Source organism: Ambystoma mexicanum, chromosome 1p (assembly GCF_040938575.1).
Source record: "Ambystoma mexicanum isolate Mex_15411 chromosome 1p, UKY_AmexF1_1, whole genome shotgun sequence".
NCBI classification, from domain to species: domain Eukaryota; kingdom Metazoa; phylum Chordata; class Amphibia; order Caudata; family Ambystomatidae; genus Ambystoma; species Ambystoma mexicanum.
In genome coordinates this window covers 84,519,083-84,542,126 of record NC_090921.1, presented here as the reverse complement: position 1 = coordinate 84,542,126, position 23,044 = coordinate 84,519,083, and the positions used below count along the sequence as shown (strand labels likewise).

General features: G+C 46.1%; 1 protein-coding gene across 1 annotated transcript in view; it reads right to left on the bottom strand.

Annotated features, from left to right (window-relative positions):
* INCA1 (inhibitor of CDK, cyclin A1 interacting protein 1) overlaps positions 1 to 21,170 on the bottom strand; it is a 1,084,285-nt gene extending 1,063,115 nt beyond the window's left edge. The window contains exon 1 of the mRNA XM_069605474.1: positions 21,075 to 21,170. The gene's annotated coding sequence lies outside the window, so the exon portion shown is untranslated. The remainder of the gene's footprint in view (positions 1 to 21,074) is intronic.
* Positions 21,171 to 23,044: the final 1,874 nt, after the last annotated feature.

The following is a 23,044-nucleotide window of genomic DNA, read 5'->3' as shown; positions in this document are numbered from 1 at the left end:
GTTTGCTTTCCCTGTGAGAGGTCTAGTAGTTCCAGGTCCCTTGACTGGGCTTTGTAGCGGGTGTCAAACACTTTGGCCATTTCCGTTATGAGAAGCTCAAAGTCATACAAGGCAGGATGGTCATTTTCTAACAATGGGTTTGCCCAGGTAGCTGCTACACCAGAAAGATGAGACAAAAGAAAAGCGGCCTTTGTGACAGAATCGGGGAAGGCTTGGGGTCTGCACAGGAAGTGAAGTTTGCATTGGTTTATGAAGGTGTGGTATTTCCGTGGGTCACCCTGATATCGTTCTGGGGTGGCAAGAGGGAAAGAGGTTGGAAGCAAAACAGGAGTGGGTGCGGGGGCCGGGGCCGGGACGGACTGGACTGGGGGGGCAGGGTCCCCGAACTCGGTGTCTGCAGGTAGAGGATAACGTGTGCTTTGTAAGGCGTCTAGTCGATGGTGTATGGCTGTCGTAGCTGCCGCCATGTCGGTCCTAAGGGCCGCTACGGCCTGCATTAGAGCGGTCACTGGGTCCCCGGCGGAGGGATTCATACTCCGAACGGCCAAAGGCTTCACAGTCTGTTATGGACTTGATGGTCGTGCAGAGTATGAATACCTCCGTCCCCAAGTACCACACAGACAACACCAGAAATACTGCCTGTGCGGTCTTTGAGGCCACAGGTGGTAGTCCGTCGAGCCGATTCGGGAACAGCCGGAAGAACCCCTTGAACGCTGTAAGGCAAGGATTAGGCAGTTATGCACAAAACAGGCAGGATAACAGAAGAACACAGGCAACTCAGCTCTGCTTACCTATGTGTACAAAGGTGGCCCAGAAGTGTGGGGGAAGGACTGGACCCCGGGGCAGGAACCGATAGGTAAACACCTAGCGTGGGGCCAGAGGCCGGGCTATCAAACAGACAGACGTGATATGTAGGGTATCCAGGGTACGATGCCGTAGTCGGGTAAACAAGAGGACCAAAGTTAGTACAGTAGGATGAGGCAAAAACAGTCCGTGGAGCAAACCGTGGTTCGGCAACTGGAGAATCAAAGTTCGGTTAGCAGAAGGGTAAGACGAAGCAATCCGTGTAACAAAAGCGTGGTCGAGAAAAACAATCCGTAAGTTCAAACGTAGATTTCAGCGTCACGTGATCCAGAAAGGAAACAGCTGTGAAGCAACGCTCCTTGTTTCCGAAAGTTATTTATACCGTGTCAGGGGTCACGTGATACGTGACACTGGAGCGTTGCTGTGCGTAGGACGATCACGTGCTCCGTGACGCGCGGGTCTCCGTTGGCAACGCTTTGTGTTGTAGCGAGATGTCAACCTCCAGTTTAGCTGCCAAGAACTGGAGGGGCGATAAACGCCGGGTCTGCTTTGCCGCGAACCAACTGGATGGGCGAAGGGCACTGGGTTACGTGAGCCAAGGTGAGTATGTGGGGTAGTGGGAGAGACAGTGTTCGAGGGCGGAGTAACAGCACCTGTACGAGCTGCACTCGGTGCGGGAGACGTAACAGAAACACCTCTCTCCGCACACATCTTTTTCAATGTTTCTGATTTGGAAGCATTTAAAGTTAACAAGGTATTTGTTTCCATACCGGTAGATAAGACTATGGCCTTTTTAAAGTTATACTACAACAATTCACTACGTGTCCTGGTTGGAATAACCTGAAATGCCTTAGTTTGTGCGCAACACTGGATACCTTCAGTCGTATCCCACCGCTGTACACCAATTTGTTAAGACGGATTTCTGAACTCTGTCCTGGTGGCGCAGAAGTTCAGAAGGCCAACCTAATTACTTGGAACAGGGTAACCTCTGGACGAGCCTCACCAATCAAGGTAGCGATCGCGGCGGTCAAGACTAGGTCTCAAGAGGGGTGAGGGTGACTGAAAGCCCGCAATGAGCACACAAAGCAAGAACACTTACAAACTACTCCAAACAGTTGTTATATTAAAAATATATACACATTTATTCCAAGGCCTTTAAAACAATGACAGTAGCGAGAAAATCACAATATAATGATAGTAAACCAACACATACCATATGAACACAATATATATACAAATACGACAGTCTCAAGCGTTAGATGCACGAAATGGGTAGTCCACCTAAAAGGGAAGGAAGACAGGCAGTGCGAAATAATGCTTAGACCCAGTTCGCCTTCAAGCACCTAACTAGATGGAAGTCCGAGCCCTGCGAAGAGTGGAGCCTTGTGCTCAAAAGTACCTGCACGCGCTGGTGCCAACGGGCAAAAGGAGAAGCTCTTCGAGGGAAATCAGGCAGTTCAGTTTAGTGCACAAAAGAAGAAGAACAAGTTCCGCGACTCAAGCGCAGCCTCCACAGTGGGCAGAAGCAGAGCGCGAGTACGGAAAAGGGTGCTGTTTGACACAGCGGGGAAAAGCAATGGGCTCCTGCAGGAGGGCGACCAGATCCTAGCTATGCTACTCACCGGTCCCCGATGCAAGCAGACCCAGGCTTCTCCGCGTCAGTTTCAGCAGCTGGCAGGTTCAGAAGAGCAGGGAACGCCTCGTCGTCGTGTTGAGTAAAAAGACGTCCCAATCGAAGAAACCCACACAGTTTGTTACCACAGCAGGGCAACGGAGCGGCCGTGTGTATCTGAGCCAAATGTACAATACTCACTTCAGACCTGGGAACGCCAAGTGTACGAAGCGTGTGAGAGTGACAAGGACTCGAAATACTACACAACCTGGCGGCGGTTACAGAGCAAGACTCCCGTGTAAGCTGGTCAGTCAGCTGGATGGCCCAGAGACGCTTCCGAAGGCTTACTGGCAGGAGATGGTGAAGATGCCGAGAATAGCTGTTCCCGCTATTCCAAGGGTCGAAGTACCAGTACAGGCCTTCTGGTTCGATCAAAGGTGAAAAGGGTTTCACAAGGCGACAGCAGTGCAGAGGAGAAGTCCTTCAGCGGGTCACCAGCGATTCCTCGGTCCAGCCTCTTGGTTGCAGGATACTTGGCTCCTGTATTCCTTCGTTCGTGAGAACTCAGGAGATCGACATGGTAGTGGCGTTTCCAACCCCCTCTTATCCACGGTTCCCTTCACGCCAAAACGGAGGGGACCCAATGGGAGATCCGCTCATCAACACTCACACCATTCGTGGACCAATCACGGACCACGGTGGTCCCAGGCATTCATACCACCCTAGACTCTCTGGCACCCAGGATGTGTATTGGGACCAGACATCCCAGCCCACATCCTGGAGGCACACACCAGGCATGTAGAAGCCCGCGAAAGCATCCGTGTTTCGCGGGAAAGTACATGCCCAAATAAGGAAGGCCCCGGGTCGGCGCGACCTGGGGAAGGTGAAGGGAGCAAGACGGTCAGCGGACAGGACAAAGGAGCCTCGTGGTCTGGCCATTTTGAGAGCCAGGCCACAATTTTGGGTTAAGCGCGGAAAACGCGCTTAGAATGCCAAAAGGAGCTCAAAACACAAGAAACGATTGCTGCCACCATTCCCGTCCCTGAATCACTTGCACCGATCAGATACAATCCTAAACGAGTATCTAGGGCCTGTAGAAGGCTAGAGACCCAAGAGAGCTGTAACTTAGCTTACAGTGCCCTCTTGTGTCATGTTGCACGAAAGCCGCAACATGATAAAAGAAACTACGGGAAACAGCGTTCCCCGGTACTGACTGTCTTAAGGGCATGTCAGTTTCCCCGTAAGAAAGGAGCGAAAGCCCAGAGGAGTGCGGCAGAAGGCTGCACTTCTCTGGCAAAGTCGAGAACAAGGTGAAAAACAACAGCAAAAAGTTTAGGGGTTGCCACATGGAAGGAAAATTACCTACAATTACGAAATCTTCCTAACAGGCTCTAATACACAACTCCGCTGGCAGCCTGCCGTTTTTACCTGCCGGAGTTGTAATGAGGCCCAGTGTGTTTTGTTCCTGTGAAACATAGTTTCCACTTAGCCTGTCGGAACAGGACAGTGTGCACCCGATGGGCAAAGCCCAAGGGAAAAAACCCCTGTTGGGGAAAAACCCAGCAGAACGAAGAGATGATGCAGGGAAGACTTGTATGCGGAGTAGAACTCCATATGACGGGAATGATCCTCTGATGTGAACAGCCAGAGAGAGGAAACTGAGAGCCGGCTGACTCACGAGAACAAGAGAGCAAGCAGAACAAGGAAAGGAAGATGATGCCGTAGAAAGGGCCAAGAGGCAAGGAGAGTGGGTAGGCAGCCCAGTTGTAAGAAGGTAAGGAGCTAGCAAGTATTGCACTCTAAACAGCGTCTCTATGCTAGGAGAAGTTCGAATCAATGCATGGTGTTCACCTTGCTGCTGCTCTTTAAGCTGGATGGCAGTGGCTGTGACGCGTAGCAAATCCAGTGTGCCATCTTGGAAAAGGCTAAAAAGTTGCTGCGACTTCCGTATTGTGAACCTATCCGGCACCATCTTGCAGGGGTAAAGACTCTGTAAGGGTGCTGTCTTCTCCACCTCTGCCACAGAGACCAAGTAGACTCGGAATTCCTAACAGTTGTGGTCACGGAGAGGTTGCAAGCAATCACTGACAGAGCTGGAGACTTTGGCACGCTTGAAAGTTGCATTAGAGCCTTAACACTACCTACACTCCCACAAGATGGCCACCAAAAATGTACAGTCTAAAACTAGACTAGTCTCGGTCTAGTTCCCTCTTTCTCCAGAAGGGGGATTCGCAGCATTAAAACGCATCTCTGACATCAGAATGCTGCGTTGCTACTACTCGTAGCTGCTTCCTGGATCCTTCCCTTGCTTCATCACTACGCTTCTGCAGAAGCCTCCATTTCCCTCCAGTTCATTTCCCAATCCTGGTAATAATTTCCCGCTCTTCTTCTAGTCCTTTCTGTCTCTTTACTGGTGACTGTAACTAGCGCACCTCACGCATTTCCCTTTTCTACCCATCCCGACTATCAGCTGTTCTTTCAGCTTTCCCACACCTTCTCCCATCCGCGTTATCTTCCTGCTGACTTGGAAGAGCCTTTATTCAGTGCAATTCCATGCCCAACCCTTCAGCCCACCCTCTGTGGTCTGAAGTGTGGTTGCAGCCATGGTTGCTGCATTCTTTTCACCTCGCCCCTTGCTAACAGCATGATCTACCGGATCATTCCTTGCTCCAGTCAGCCCTTTCTACGAATGCTACGCTGTTCCTATTTGACCTCGTCCCTTCCCCTTTACCATTCCTTGTTCTACCTGGGCAAGTATTCCATATTAATTGGGAACTACCCCACTCAACTATAACACGGATCCCGAACGTCCCGAACATCGGACCAGAACGACTCACTGGGTTTTTTCCCCCCGCTATCAAGGGTTTTTCACCCTTTCTGCACGACATTCTGTTTTCATTCAGAGGTCAGACAGACTCTCTCCTTTGGAACACGTCTGCTACCTCAGGTCAGTGAAAATATTAAACTTGACACTGTTATGGTGGCAAGAGAGCTCTGGGAAGACAGTAATGCCCCAGGAGCTGCTAGCTGTAGCCTTTGAACAGTTACATTACCCATCTAACAGTTCAAAGCAACACATAGCAGCATATACACAGGTGGACTGGTGTATACCAAACATCCAGGAAAGCATCACAGAAATGGTCATACATTGCACCACATGTCAAAGTTTCAGAACAGGGATGACACTACAGACGTTACCGGGCACCTTGCACCCCCTACTGGGCCTTTCCATGAATTACACATAGATTACACCTACATGGGTGAGCGTTGTAATGGCTCTAGGTACCTCATTGTAGCGGTTTGTCCTTTCTCAAGGTGGGTGGTAGCAGTGATGAGTGCACATCCGAATGCAAAGTGTGCTGGTAGATTTTTAATACGTGAGGTTTTCCCTCAATGGGGTGTGTGCAAGGTTTTAAGGTCAGATAACGGCACACATTTTTTCAATGCATTATTTCAGCACCTCACAGCACTACTTGGCATCAAGCACTGAATGTGTTTGATTTACCACCGACAGGCCAATGGCGTTGTGGAGTGAATAAACAGTCTTCTCAAAAGCAAGTTATCCAAACTGTGTACCACGTTGAAGAACTAGTGCACCGTTTGCCCCTGGCCCTCTTCAGTTTATGCACACGCAGCAAAGACCATCATTTATCACTTCACGAAGTGGTCACTGGGTGCATACCCCAATATCCCCAGTAAGAGGGGCTTCAGACACAGATAGGGCAGCAGCGGTGCTAGGCGATGAGTTCAAAGATTATTATACCACACTAACTAGGGCAATTAAATGTGTCTCCTGACAGATTGCACCTCTCAGGATTGAGATGACAGAGACACCGGACATTGCGACTACTACAGCGACAGATCCTGAGCATATGACCATATAACCGCTGCTGCCTGTTGACACCAGATACGTCCGCAATTTCATGCGCAGGTGGACCAACCCACGGTTCCACGGGCCCTTTGAGGTGGTGTTTTGCACTCCCCTTGCAGTAAAATGTAAGGGGTTGCGCTATTGGTCCACCTCTCTGACGTTCGTGGGGCACCTCATGATAGTACACTGGTACACCAGCTATAGAGTACCAGTACCTGTAAGCCCATCTACCTTACCGGCCTGTCCAGGGGGCGATACGTGTGCGGTAGCGTGCTCCAGTGACAGTCCAAAGCTTAGCTGCTAGCTCCGTATCTTTCTTTTTTCAGGAACACTTTTTCCTTTCTTTCTTTTTCTCTCTTTCTGTCGCTCTCTCTTTTTCTTTCCTCTTCTCTTTCCCTTTTCTCTTTTTTTCTTTTTCTCTTTCTTTCTCTCTCTTTTCCTCTTTCTTTGTGTAAAAAGTATGTCTTTTATGTCTCTCCTTTTAGTTGTCTTGTGTGTCTGTGTTTTCATTTCAGGAAAGAACAGGATTAACATGACTAATGTAAATAATTTGTTAAGTAGGGACCCGAGGTGTAGGTGCACGAATGAGAGGATATGGACCTATATTTATTATTGGGGGTTGACTATTATCGCAGCCTCTTCCGACTGGTCGACGTTTACACCCAACCGGTGGGTCCTGGAAGTGTCTTTTACTTAACCGTCGATGTGCTGGAGTCAGAGTGTTCAGTCCTAAGCGGAAAGAGCTGGAAAGATTGCAATATCAGACCCCTCCATCAAACGGTGTTTGGACGGTGCAAAGCCATCCTTTATCTGAGTTTGCCTTGGAGGAGAGTCAAATTTTACAACTACAACTGCACCCTCAGCGCAGGTATGGTAACACTATAAAGTAGCTCTATGAGGTCATTCTGAGTTTGGCAGTGCAATAATAAAGTGCAATAACAGAATTACCACCACTTTTACTATTCTGCCAAATTCCTTACCTGTGTGGAAGAGCACTTTTGAATCAAGCTACATCCTACTGAAGCTGCTCTTTCTCTGCCGGCATTGCGAGCTGCCTGAGGCTCTTGCCGTGAATCAAACAACAACGCGCTTCCTGGAGGAGGCGTGGTCACAGCAGCACGTGATCTCATCACGTGATTTTGGCACCCTTGAAAGGACAGAGGCTGCCTCCCGCCCAGTGTGTCCTTACCTGTCTGGAAGAGCAATTTTGAATCAGGCTACATCCTACTGAAGCTGCTCCTTCTCTGCCGGCATTGCGAGCTGCCTGAGGCTCTTGCCGTGAATCAAACAACAACGCGCTTCCTGGAGGAGGCGTGGTCACAGCGGCACGTGATCTCATCACGTGATTTTGGCACCCTTGAAAGGACAGAGGCTACCACCCTTGCGGCGTTAAGCCCGACAGGGGTAAAGGCCAACGGCTGTTGTGCGGCTGTCTGGCGCTGACGGCGTGACTACTGGACGGGAGTCTGCGGAGGTGTTCCCTCTTTGATCCCGACCTTAACACAAAGTTAAACATTGTCCCGTACTCATCTTAAGCCCGCAGCAGGAAAGAGCACAAGAGCAAACTGCTAGCTGTGTGCTGTCATCTGACAGAAATCATCACAATGTAGGTACCCACGCTTGTTTGCCCCCAGGCTACGGAACAATTTGATGCCGGCCCACAAACAAGAGGCAAGACCTTACAACAAAGGCGCCTCTTGAACCCTTGGACACTTGCCAAACCAGCAGGAAGAAGCGCACAAGCAAATCGACAACGCAAGAGTGGAGACATTAATCATCTAGAGAACGAAACGCTCATTACCCAGCACGAAACGGAAGAGCCTCCTGTGATTTGGACTAACACACATTCGATCACACAGATCCCCTCCCTCTACACCCTCGCTGCGAAAGCAGCCGGTATATGCGAAGAAAAAGTGAAACGCCCAGGTCGAGTAAACTCGAAAAAAGTATGCAAACTACTCACGTTACCCTCACAGATTGGGAACTTAGCATCAGACTTCGGTAAGTCAGAACTTTCTCCACTCAATATCGATGCAGTTGAAATAAACTCGGACCTGTTCCTATCTCCATTCGAAGTAACTGACCTTGAACTGCTAAACGCAACCAGTCAAACTAGTAAACTATCTGGAGCCAATACCACTATTGATAATGATCAAGTGATCACTGAGGCACAGCGCATTGAAGACATGATCAGTCCCACGATCTCAGACTCGACACCCCCCAAAGAACAGCCGCTCACAAAAATCAAATCAGAGATCGACATTCGGCACATAAATGACCCAATAAAAAGAGCGATTCAACTGAAGCACAGTGCAGTCCAACCTAGAATAGAACCTACAAAGCAAAGCTCTTCCACTGATTCTGCCAAGAAAAGAGAAATCTTACACAAAGCCGAATCGCAGCGACGGCCTGTCCATGAAGCACGAGACAAACGCCTGATGGAAAAACTAAAAGCTGATTATCTTGCAGTCGAAGCTAAATTGACAGCAAGTTTTCAAAATGAAGCAAATAAAAAGAACGAAGACAAAAGGTTGTCCGATTTGAAAAAATCGCGCTACAATTCGGAAGCTCGACATCAAGCCACTACCAGCACCCCACTACCCAAATCTCATGATTTGGAAAACTTGGAATCAAAATCAATACAACAGTGCGATACAACATTAAACTTGTCAACTGTAGCCACCAAACCGCACTACGTAAAAGAGGAAAACGAAACTAAACATGGCCAAAACAGATGCAAAACGCATGAAGATGAAAGCCAAAACAACCGCGAATCAGGAGCCAAACCCAACCTTTCAACAGCAGCAGAGATCCAAATACACAACAATGTTCTGGCAGCGACAACTTTAGCGTTATGCCCATTCATCAACCTCTATCAGACTCTACATGAGACCGTGAACAAACAAACGATCATGATGACAAACTTGATCTCGAAAATAACGGCAATCGACGAATTCACAAAATTTCTGCACTGCAAAATTGCAAACGAGGCAGAACATTCAATACAGTGGCAAGCAATTTAAAAAGAACAGATGCTAAAAGACCAAGCCTCTAAGGACGACCTAATGGCAGCATTACTTGAATCCATAAAATGGATGCACCAAAACGAAATTAGAAAAGATTCCCAAGCTACATTCTATAGCTCTAGCAGAGCTTGTAAAGATCAACTCCCAATACCCAAAGCTGGTGCTGAGTCAACTGAAAACGACGAACCACTCCAGAGACCGTCAGCTGGCCTTTACCCGACTGTTACGATGGCATTGAAACCCTCAAATAACACTGATCAGAACAAATCCAATGGCTGCTCTGAGGACAAAACAGTGAACACTCCAGATATAATCGTTTTGGTGGACAATCAAAAATCCCAAAACCCACCAAGTATTCCCCCCCAAATATCTCTTTCAAAAACACACATGGAAGAGAGTGACGGAATAATACAAGATGGCACTTCCAACTCATCGAAAACAAAAACCAACGAAATTGCTGTCCAAACGGATACTTCTGAAAAAAATCCCTGAGCCTCATTTGGAATCTTTTCAGGCTCTGCGAAAACAGGATATTGGAATGTGAAAGGTCTAACAAACGAGACAGCACTACCAAACAAAAAACCATCAATGCCTGCGCACAAAAACAACCCAAGGAAGCCCTCGCGTCTAGCTGCCAAATCTTTTATCCGCAACCTTACCACACCTAAGAAGTCAGCGCTGTTTGAACGTACAAACCCTCAAGAAAAAGTCATTGACTCCCAAAAAACATCCGCAGTAACAGAACAGATCCCTGCTGGCAAAACTGCAACTAAAAACTCCAATAAAAAAAAACGCCGACGACTGGCTTCTGAAAGCCAAGCAAGCCTTTGCTCCTCAGCATTGTCAATCGACTTATGCGATCTCTCAACATACTCAGACGACCAGACTACTGAAGTATTAAGCACGCGTGAAACTGGAAACAACACATCTCAAAAAGACACAAGAACTAAGGCAGACACTGTGGATAAACTTAAACTTGGAAAAAAAAACACTCTTCAAGGATCAACCCCACCGCCAGACGCGAAAAAAACGAAGCAATCTCCACAGCCACACAAAGGGAAACCCAATCCGAGTTATAAACTAAATCCCAAATTTACACGACAACAACAACAGAAAGTTTCCATTCTACATCCAAAATCGTCTCAAAGGCGAGAGCCTCCAAAAAACTGTACCCAAATAAAACTACGATTACAGAACATCCACCCAGATGACGGAGAGGTGAACCTAAATCGAAGCAACATCATGAAAATATTCAAATGCATTCCTGCACTACGCACAGTAACCTCTGAAGACATATTGATCGTCGAATATGCAACAGAAAGAACCTCGGACCAAGTACTGCTGCATATTAACTCACTGGCTGTAAGGAGAACGCTTTTAGATGCCCAAGATGACCTCCTACTGTACGGATTTGACCTCTCTGTCGAACCACAAGACTACACCAAGGCTGACCAAACGCCCAAAAGAAACCCAGTCCGAGAAACTCGAATGGAACAAAGAAGGGAACAATTAAGACACCACCTATCTAAGTCAAGTCAACAAAAATCGAACATGCATTCAGAATATCAGGACTCAAAGCGAAAATACCACACAATTACCCAGAATTAGCTAGAGACAGAAAGCCAAACCCAGGACCAAACCCTCATTTCTTGGAATACAAGAGGATTCGTACACCTGCTAAACACCTTCCCAGTAAACCTCGAGGGAAATTTTGCCATATGTCTACAAGAAACTTGGCTGCGAGAACCCCCTACTAAAGACGGATATACGATCTTATTAAACCCTGCTGGAAAAAACAGGAAAGGAAGACCTTTCTCAGGTTTATTAATGATGATAAAACACTCAGCACACTGGCAACTGATAGAAACATTCAATCCAAATCTATTTGTGCAAGGAGCATTACTTGAACAGAAAAAAAATTAATCTGCCAAAAAAAATCAGATGCTGCTCATAAACACTTACTGGAACTCTGCAATGATCACCCCTGACAAATGTGTCAATTCTGTAACAACAATAATAGACATCCACCTTACGCTTGGAAACAAGCTCCAAATCACGATATGTGGGGACCTAAACAACACTTGGTTCGAGAAAGACGACCTGACGTTGAATCAAAAGCTTAAAATGTTTGAAAAACTGTCAGCAGACGCCAAATTATAGCACACGGCAATGAAGATATGAAACTGTATACTGCTTAATGGACAGGTGCAAGGAGATGTACCTGCCAACACAACCTGCCACCAAAATCAAACAAAGAAAACATTAGATTACATTTGGACCTCTCATAATCTATTTAAAAAAGTCACACAACTAAAGGTGACCCAAGCCTTTAACAGCGACCACAATCCAGTGAAGCTGACTTGGCAAACGAGTGAGCAGTCACACTTGGCCAAATATGACAACGAGATTTGGTCCAATGCAACTGGAACACGTCTTCAGATCAACGGACAGCAGATTTCTCAACTCACTGCTATGTTGGATCAAATCACAGTTGGAAAAGACACAAACTACGTGCCACTGTTAAGCAAATTCATGGTGAAAACGACCTCAAAAGGGATAGCCAGCCATCATCACCAACACAAATTTAGTAAACAGCTAGTAAAGGAAAAAAAAACATTGCTGCAAGACATCAGAAAAATCAAGAAATCGAACCATCCTAACCAAGACGAACAGTTGCGCCTTCGACGACAACATTATCGAAATTGGGTCAAAGCGTTCTCCATCCAAAGAGATCAAGAAAGAGCAGAAACCATGCTAGATCTATTTCAAAAACATAACTCGAGGTAAATCTGGGCCATTTTGAATGCAGGTAAAACCAAAAGCAACCAAGTGCTGATTAATGAAGCAGCCCCCCAGCGTTGGGAATCACACTTCTCTGAATTATTTAACGATGATGACAACAAAAAGGAAATTAAGCTTGAAACACCAGCTGTCCGATGGAACGTAACTGAATCTCGCACTGACATCACGAACGCAATTATGCAACTAAAGAATTCAAGAGACCCAGGACCCGATAATATCTCAAATATGATGCTTAAAAAAGAACCAGAGCGGTGGGCACAGTTTATCGAAAAGTTATTTGAGAAAATAGAAACTACCCAAGAATTACCTTCCTCGTGGCAAACAGCAGTGGTAGTGCCAATTCACAAAAAGGGACCCAGAACTGACCCGGCAAAGTATCGCCCGATAGCGTTGCTAGATACAATTGGGAAATTATTTGCTTCATTCCTACAAAAAAAACTGTCAGCTTGGGCTAAACAAGAAAAGATCGGTGACTGTCGGCAAACAGGTTTCACTAAAGGCGTGGGCACTGAAGTAAATTTACTACTATTAAACCTTCTAAAACTAGCCTCGCTAAAAGGTCAGAAACCTCTCTTCATAGCATTTGTGGACATGCGGCAAGCCTTCGATAAAATAAACCGAAACCTCCTATGGCAAAACCTCACACAATGGGAATGCCCTCCACAAATATTGAATCCGATCAGAGCATTACACGAGGAAACATCGGTTCGTATTCGAACTAATCAGAATGGAGATCTGACACACTCAATCCCGACGTCAAAAGGTGTTAAACAAGGATGCCCACTGGCTGCACTGCTATTCAAATTATTCATCTCCGACTTACATATTGAGCTAAAAGAAGTAAGATGCTTCCCACCAAGAATAAACGATCAAGAACTAAATTGTATCCTATATGCAGACGATATCGTCTTGGCTGACCAGACAGCAATAGGACTACAACGGCTGCTGACTAAATTAAACAGCTATCTCGTAAAGAATATGCTCGAGATCAATACAGCCAAAACCAAAATCATAAAAATGAAGAACACGATAGGTCAGAAATCAAACCACTTTAAATGGTATGTGGCAAACGAGGAAATCGAAACAACAACGTCGATACGGTACCTCGGAATCATTTACAGTAATTCCATCAGAGAATGGCCATGGTACCAGGATCTGCGAAACAGAATGTTAACATACGCCCTACAAGGACTGAAAATTCACAATGGATACGGACAATTTTCTGTTCGACCCGTATTAACATTCTACCTAAATAAAGTATTACCTGCAATCACATTTGGAGCCGAATGTGCATGGAACCTTGACTTTAAAGTATGGGATGCCCTGGAAGGGTTGTTTTGGCGCAAAGCCCTACATATACCCAAATACGTTTCGATGACGAGTCTGCGATACGAACTGGGAATAAATTCCTTGTACGATGCAACAATCTGGAAAGCTTGTGCACTTCTACGCAAAATAAGAGAACATCCTGGAGAACCAGCGTACAAAATACTCAAACAAGATACAGCCAGCCCAAACTCTCAGATTCTAAAGAAGTGGACTTATAAAGTAGACCAAATAATGACGACCGCTGACATCGAAATAGGGTCCTTGCAACTTCGCCCGCAGATTGTCAAAAAACGTCTTCAATGGTGGGGATGGATTCAGAATAGCGAAAAAAGAGCACTCCTTAAATGTACACTCCCGTCAGGACCCGCACCAAATAGACTAAACGTACAGCCGAAATACTTACTCAAATGTCCATCGCGTCACCACCGAGATCAATTTTTGCGAATGCGATTAAACGCACTGCAAACAAATGAAATGAGATGGATGAGAAAAAACTTGGACCAAAAAGATGACTTATGCAGACACTGCAATAAAGAGACAGAATCACTTTACCATCTGATCATAAACTGCGATGCAATCTCGAATCAAAGGATCCTACATCTAGACTTTTGCTTTCCAATAGATGGAAATAGAGAAGAATGGTGGTCGCGTGTGACAGCTGGTCACAACATGAAAATAACCTGCGCGATAATTAATTTCTTAGACACAATTTTTAAAGAATAATAGAAGTTCCAAATGCTAAACCCTTGAACCCAAGTCACACGTGCTTAGGAAGATTTTAACACTCAATGATGAATACTAACCATATAGAGATTCTGTGATAAAATTTTGAATAAACTAAAAGATCACAAAAAAAAAAAAATTATCGCAGGTCTCTGTGTGATATTGAGAGTACTATTGAGATTCTGTTGGGGGAGGATGTTTTAGGAGGCAGTATGATAAAGGGGGGGGATGGGATTGTATACTATCCAAACAGGACAATACATATACTTGTTAATAATATTAGCGGAGTTAAATATATTAGTATTAATGTGAACACTGATAATAATAATGGAAATGAATCTAACAAACACACCATGACAGTGGGGGAAACAGTGAAAAGGTTGTTTTCAGCAAGTAGGAGACTGTCTGTCTACCATTACGAAACAATATAATGTTATTTCCGATAGCACTATTAAAGCTGCCATCCCTGAAAGCATGTATAATGAAAAGGGAGGTACGAAAAAAGTATGGCACGTATCGAGGGATGGGTTTGGATGTGATTGAGGATATCCGCCATCCTGAGTTTACCAACTCATGGGGCCTCATTCTAAGTGTGCCAGTCGGGAAACAATGGTGCTCGTAAGCTAGGCGACCCCGTTGGTTCTGGACCGTCACACTACAACTCTGCGGGCGGTTGCCGCCGCCTCCTGGCAAGTCAGACCTGTCGGGCGGGACGGCACCCGCCCGCAGAGTTTTCACAGGAGCACCGGCACTGCTAGCAATAGTGCCGGTGCGTCCACGTCCCCACTGCCACAGAGTCCTATGGGACTAACGAAATTACTGGTGCCTGACTTCCCGGCCGCCAGGCTTGGAAGTGAGGCACAGGTAATGTTTTTACGAGTCCTGCGGCAACCTACCGGTAGCACCGGCAGGGTTGCCGCCAGACCTGTAATGAGGCCCATGGTATTCCGACATGAGTGGCGTGGGAAGAAACGCTGTGAATGGCTGTTATGTGTGGTCACTCATTCCGCAAGCGTCAGGGGCTGCCAAGGTGCTAGGACCGCAAGCAGTCCCAGTTATAGATCGACAATGCCTAGTTCATCTTGTGCTATGCAGAATAAAAGGAACGTTCCAGGCATAGTGTGCAACTGCATTTGGTGGCTCCAGATCTTGTACAGTGCAGCAGCGATTCAAAAGACATCAAGTGTGTGGAGCTGCCATTTCTGCAATAATAACCGGCACAACACCACACTACCTTGCTTGGCAGAAGGACTGGTAACATATAGCAAGGAAAGGATAGCGAGGGTGGACAATTTCTGTGAACAAATCTGGACAGAGCATATCATAAGCTGACATGTATTCCAACAATGGAAAAGCTGGTGCGAGTACACAAGGAAGAAGAATATAGACTCTGTTTCCGCAGCAAGGATACAGTCTTTGTCGGCTCGAACTAACGTTGCAATAAGACTCTCCTGATCACAGACAAGAAGAAAGGAACAGCGGCGATGATGGATTACTACTGGGTCTGTGGCCAACAAGCTTACTTGCACCTCCCACCATCATGGAAGGGCTGTTGTTCGCTGGCCACAATGCACTCAGCGATATTAGTATTCCCAGGAAGAAGATCTGAACGGGGAGCACTGCCTGCCGAGGGGCTAACTAGTCGCCCCATAGTCGTAACAGAAGATAAGGGCCTGTTGCCCATACAAGATCTCCACATCCTGCCAGTTAAAGGACGGTTACAAAAACCAAAGACAATGAAAAGATCAAATTACATATCCAAAGAGTCTTCTACATTGCTTGCTGAAATACCAGAAGAATACAGGCTCTTCAGCTCAGCAGAATCCTTGTTTGCATCTTTACTTTAACCAGGAGTGGAGGCTGCAGCAAAAGCCAAATGGTTGCAGATCGTGAGATGGGAGCTGGTCCTGCTCGCGAACGATACAGAGAACGGGTTCAATGTGATCAAGGTTGAGTTGTGTGCATTAAGACGATGCAAAACCGATATGTGTTGGACATGTTAACAGCAATGAAAGGTGAGGTTTGCAAAATGTTTGGCGATTCCTGCTGCACATTCGTGCCTCCAGAAGATTGCGGAGAATGCAATATTATGCCACATCATCGCAGCTGTCCATGGCCTGGGTGTTTGCATGAAGAAGGGGGGAGGAGTACAGGACAGTGATTGGTTTACTTTGGCATTTAGTTGGGAGATTGTGAAGATGTTAATGCCCATCATCGTGTTCGTCCTTTGTAATTTTCTGCACATGTCAGCTGGGCCTTCAATGTTATCCCAATGTGACTCCTAATAGCGCAAGAATTATGGTATCAATTGGGGTTTCAAAAGCACCTCACGAGACAAGAGATATTGAAGTACAGCCTGATATCCCACATGGTGGCCCTCAATACGAAATGCTCCCTGTCCTGTATGAAGATGAAGTTCATCATCTATACCACACTACCATTTCTCCACCCCCTTATCTAGAAAATTACACCGAGGTTTCGGTGGACCTAGCGGGGGAGGGGAGATGCATCTATATGACATGTACACCTGAAGAGTACACGCACAGGGGGGAGAGTTTGTGGTCAGTGTGTAGGGCCTGGGTGACAAGAAAGGGAACTCAGCCATATGTGGAAGCAGAGAGGAGGGAACGGGAGCGCAGAGGTACATAGCAGGGTTTGTTACTGTAGAGGTAACGAAAGGGGGAATGTTGGGAAGGGGGCAGCCCTACCCCCATCAACACTTTAGAGTGAGGCGAGATACATTCAAAGCACTATGATGGGCCAGGGAGGAGGGGAGACGGTGAGAGGTCCACCTCCCAGTACAAAAGGGCCCCACTCCAATATAACCAAATATAGTCTATCCACATAGTATAGAGCAGGGGGCGAGCAGCTTTGCTAATTTGCATAAATATTAGTAGCCATAGGTAGAAGGGAAACCCTGTTTGGTGAATGCCGCAGTGCATGCGCTAGGCCCAAATTGTGAGACAAGGGAAATCTCCAGCCATGCCCGAGCTCCCATGAGGGCAGCCCACACCCTAAACCGCCACACCGCCTATTCATTGTTCTAACAGTGTTGCAAAGATGTTCGAGAGGAATGTGCCCTACAAGGCCGTGATCACAGACCGGTACCTGGTGTGCATGTTATCTCACACTGACCAAAGTATGACCCGGCCCATCCCCAGGCGAACACCAGTTATAGCCCGTATAACTGACTAAAAATTAGGAGCCCTGAATTCCATGGCAACAGGTGCCCTTTGACCACCAACCCCAAAGTAACAAGTCCTGAAATGTTCAAAGAGGACGGACAGGGCACATCGTTGAAGCGACAATCATGTGATTTGCATTGCAAAGTGCTGGGAGGGATAAATTATAGTTCAAAACGAGGGTGGAGAACTTGGAGCCAGATGGCACAGAAGGGAGTGACTGAAATGTGTGTTTGAAGGCTAGAGTGCCCCATAACCTCCTTTGTGCCCGTCTTAAGGCCTGCCACAAGCAAAGTATGAGTGATAAAGTAGTCGTGTGGCAGGAGTATAATTAATTTGTTTGTTGACCTTCGACGTGAAAAGATGATCACTGCAGTACCCACGTGACGGAAGATGCATGGCTTGGGCTGGAACCAATGGCCTGGCATCTCTTATGGAGCAGGTGGATCAGACGCACACCAACCAGCCTCGCAGGATTTTACTATATGTATTACATCATGTAATGTATGTAATTGTCTCGGGAGGATAACTAAGCGGCAACGTGTTTGCGTTGGAAGCAAGATGACACGAAGCAACACAGGTTCGATCCCCAGGTCCGCGCTTAGAAACCTCTGGGTATTTAAGCGTGTTATAAATATGCAACTATGAAAAGAAAAAAAACAATTACGCAACTAAAAAACAAACAATTCCTGTAACAGCGCCTCTGTGTCCAAGGGCTGTGTGAGCGCTTTAAAAATGCAAAAAATAAAAATAAATAAAATGTTTGATGATATTTTTCCGTATAAGTTTCTGCTTGTACTACTTTTTGGCAGACCGTTCTTAGCAGCAGAGTTCTTTGCTGTTGCTCTCATCTGCGTGTGAGATTTAAACTTGTTATACTTAAAAGATAGACTTGGGCCTTTCTTCCCTACTGGGTTGTATTCTCTCCGGTGTGAGCGTTCAGGGACTTGCCTTTAACCCTTATTGGGTGAACCATTTCTTAGACCAAAATCATATTACGACCCCTCATGAAGTCACAAACCTTACCACACTGCCCCCATTAAGTAATTGTGCTAATCAGTCAAAAACACTTGTTTGCCATTGGTTGGCAATGCCCAATATACAAATGGATAAACTGCTGTATACTGATTGGACAGAACATCTTGAGATGGCAAGGGGTGAGAAATTCACACTGAGATCAACCAATGATGTGCCCCGCGGACATCAGTGAGGACACTTTACAATGTTGTACTCCAGGGAAACTGAAACCTATCTCCGCTTATTGGCTCCCTGTCACGCACCCCACGACCCGTACCCCAGCTCCCTTATCATGACTTGCTGCCAAATGTAGTCTGAATAAACTATACCACACTGTGGCTGTATTTTAATTAACTGTATATGATTTCTATTTCTCTGCCAAATCTTCTTTGACAACGAGGTGCCTAGCTCATCAGCCTTGAAAGTATCTCTTAGGGTGACTTCGATGGGGCTGCGTTCTCCTGGTAAACTTCAGTCTTGCAATATTTATGCACACTGTTTCTGTTGAATGTTCAAAAAATATATACTGCTGTCACAAAAAGCTGCAGCCCTTTTATTATGAGCTGTCTGCGAACATGCTTTCCTAGCATCGGCCTACCAAAAAATAGCTTCTCTACTATTCACATATGGCTCAAAAGCCCTCTTACCACATTACTACCCATGGCACCTTGCAACCCCACATTGTGCAAACTACCCCATGACTACAATAAATCGCCCACCCACCATTGTGTTCCCCCCGTGAGCCTTCTCGTGCTGTGCCTGCTCCTATGCCGTAACATACACTATGCCTTTGAAACCTGCGCAGCGTTCAATGACGTCCCCCCTCCCGATGTCACCCACCCCGCCCCGTCACTCTCAACGTCACGTTACTTGCACAACAGATAAGATCGCCCTTCCCGCCCCCCGGCAGCATTGTACCTGAACACTTGACCGGGCCACTACTAGCCCAGGTCTGTACTATTCCAGATTCGGCGAACAGTCGTAAAACTAAAAACAACCGTGACGAAAGACATCTCGCAGTGGTGTTCCGAACACTTCTTGAACTTTTCACACAAACACCATAAGATCATTATATAAATATATTATTCCTTGAAACGGCCTCACATTCATAATTTAAGCAAATATTGCCATACTCATATTTCACTCATGATACACTCAAATGATCCACATGCACCCATGTGAAGAATCTCTCTTTCCCTCGTTCAATCCCCCACCTATTGTCTGTCAATCTTCATCTTCTTTACCATTGTCTTCTCGTGTCCTGTTTTACACTTTTTCCTCCAGAGACCGAGGTCTGGATACCGCGGCCGAGGGCACAATACGCATACATGCCCACATTCTGGAGCACCTTTGAGGGAGATTTTCTTACAGAACGCAGGAGAATCGAATTCTCTCTTTGCATTGCATTGGGGTTAGCAATATTTTCAATTGAAAATTCAGGACTCTCCTGCCTAAATTGGGAGGGCCGCAGGGGTATACTGTACTGGTAACCAAAAGAGGCCCCAGAAATAATTGTTCCAAGTGGCCCCATATTACACATTTTCAGCAAGCCTAACCCTTTTCCTACGAGAAAATGTGGAACTAAAATAGATGATCAAACAAGAGAAGTCCAGGGTGCAGAGGCTAACCGGGAAACCTCCAGAGTTCCCTATAGTCCACACTACCTTTTTCCAGACAAGCCAGGCACTTTGAGACTACTACGGAGTGATTTGCTGCAGTATAAAAACTCCTTAACATAATATCATAGCTCTCAACCATTAGTGTTGCAAAAGCGGGTGAAATCACCCGATTTTGTTTTTGGCGGATGAGACGCCCATTGGAATGAATGAGCGAGCAGGAGGCTTGGCGGGTGAGTCAGCCCTTTACAAGGCGGGTGACACCCGACAAAAGCGTGTGAGTTGAGAGCTATGTAATATCAAATTACAAAAGCATCAGAAATCTTTACCTACATGGATGCTCAGAGCTTTCAGCTTTCCCAGTTCCAGGATGCAGGGAGAAAGCCTGGGTTTTCTTGGGATTTTGGGACGTGTTGTTTTTTACCTTTTCCATTTTAAATCATGACTAAAAATCACATAAGGTACATTTACAAGTCCCACAATTCCAAGAAAAATACGGTACTCAATGGCACGATCATGCATGGAACTCGGAATCTTGAGAGTGCTGATCTCTCGAAGGTTACCAGTTAAAGATGAGGGGTAAATATGTATAAAAGTAAAAACACACTTGGAACAATTTGAAGTTGTAAAAATATAGTTTAGAAACAAGTGTGGTGTCAAAATATCATACATGCCAAGCCTCCCGATTTAGGCGGGAGACGCCCGATTTTAATGTGAAAAATATTGCTATTTTTCACATTCTCCCGCCTAAAATAAATCTGTGCCCAATGCATTCCTAAGGCAAAATCTTCTTGTCTCCCAATTTTTCGGACGAAATCTCCCTCACAGGTGGTTTGAAATGTTGGCATGTATGAAATATCAGCAATTGGCCATTAAACGTATCATGACAGTATTCGGCACTTTCTGAGGAAACGAGTTAATTCCCTTTCTGTACACACGGCATCTTAGTTGACTAAAAAGTGAAGGGAAACGTTACCGCCAACACCTGACGAAGATGGTGCCTGCTGTAGAGCATGTGTCCACATCTAATTCTACCTTCGCAAGCTTTCCGCCCCCTGCCTGTGAATAAGAAGGAGAGTCAATGCAGCTAACCGTGTGCAGCTTTCCGTCCCTGAGGCGCCCCGTGTTGCGAAAGTTTGAGAGCTTCTATCAGTGTGGGATGTAAAATGGCGGGCAGCCGAGCAGGATACGGCAAAGGTATGCGCACGCGGGTTGAAACGAAGGCGCCTCCACGCATGCGCAAAAGTAGAAGCCATGCGACCGGTGCTACGTGGACCTCCTTTCAGAGCACGTGCAGCAGTGTTAGCCTCCGTTTCCCGCCAGTTTCACGCCCTGGGTTCTCAGATTTGCAGACAATCGGGCTTATTTAGTCCAGCGCCTTCCCCAATAATATATAGGCACACACGTTTCATTGTGACAATGCAATGTATCATCGAGACTTGCAGTGAGAAAACGACAGAAATCATCTGTTTTCCACAAAATACTACCACAGCATGGTCGGTGTGTATGGCTTCAGCCATTTTTTTTTTAAATATGGCGAAAAATGACTCACTGACTTGGACCAAATAAAAAGCAACAAATCTACGCTCTTGACAACTTTTTTAAACCAAAATTAGGAGAATTTTTCTTGTTGGAATGTTTTATTTTATTGTAATGGACATTATCAAATCAACATGGGTCTTACACTGCCTACAAAGGTATTAGAATTTAAAATCAATTTTAGTGGTGGGGTTGTCCATCATTTATTTCGTGGAGCATACATTGCTCTACCCTATTTTGAGAACCCAGTCAAATAAGAGCCTCACGAAATTCGGCCATAGTGCTTGTCCTCCTAGGGGGAACATCTCAGCATGGAGCTATGCAGTTTAAAAACTCCCACAAAAAAGCACGTGCTAGTGAAAGTGTCTTGGCTTTAATCATTCAAAAGGGATTGCCATTCCAAAAGCGCAAGACTATTGGCAGCGCACTGGCAACCACTTCCTCAGCCATTTTGTGAGGTGGCAACGAGATGACGCCATGATTTTGCACAGAGTACTGCAGAGCAATTCTGTGGCAAGACAGAGGCTCATATTATGCATTACAACCCCATCTCATCTTTCTTTGCTGCTGACACCACAGCTTAGTCACTCCTTTTAGTTGTGTCTTGCATGTTAGTCAGTAGTAGGCCTTAATAGTAGATTAAAGCCTTTAATTTGTATAAATATAAATGTATTTATAAATATATATTAGGGTACATTTGTTCTATAAGGGAAGTTTTACTGCTTTGGTAACATTGTATCTGGGAGGCCACGTGCGGCTGTTGCTTTTATTAATGTGTTGTTTTTTTGCTAGAATTTTAGCACTCGTGCTTGTAAAATCTCAGTATTAGGCGCGTTGTAAATAGCCGTTCATTTCATAAAAAATGATTTAAACCCGTTGCGCGCCGGTCTAACGGAAGCTTCTGCTTCAGACCCGGCGCACACAGGCCTCTTTGTTTAATTAGTAATTCCTTTTGCTGACTCTATTTATCACTGTCACAGAAGTGTATTTCGTTCAGTCAGGACGAAGTTTGCCCTGTCAGAAAGCAGTAGTTGGCGTTCTCATGTTTCGTTGGTGATCCCAGGGAGGGATGTCTGGCACTGCGTGATATGAAAGTGCCCACTTGGTGTTGTGGACAAGGATGATTTCAATTGGGCGCTGTTTTCCACAGGTTGTGCGTTTGTTCCTTCATGTTAGTGACCCTTGGACTTGACCCGCCCCGGGATGGCCCCTCAGCAGCGTGTGACGGGCTGGTGTCACGGACAGTGATTTACAGCGTGCCAGTCGAGGTTAATTAACATCAGAGTGCCACTTTTGCCCTCACACCCGCCGTCTAACTGCGCCATTTGCCAAGCATGGCTGCTTAGCCCTCTCTGTCAAACGCTGGCCATTGCGACTCCCAGGAGGCAGGGGTGGGGCCTGGGGTGGTTTATCAACACCGGTCTAATAGAAGCTTCTGCTTCAGACCCGGCGCGCACGGGGTGGCACATGGTGGCTTATTGGTTAAGGATATGGACATGGGTCCAGGAGATCGTTAGTTCAAA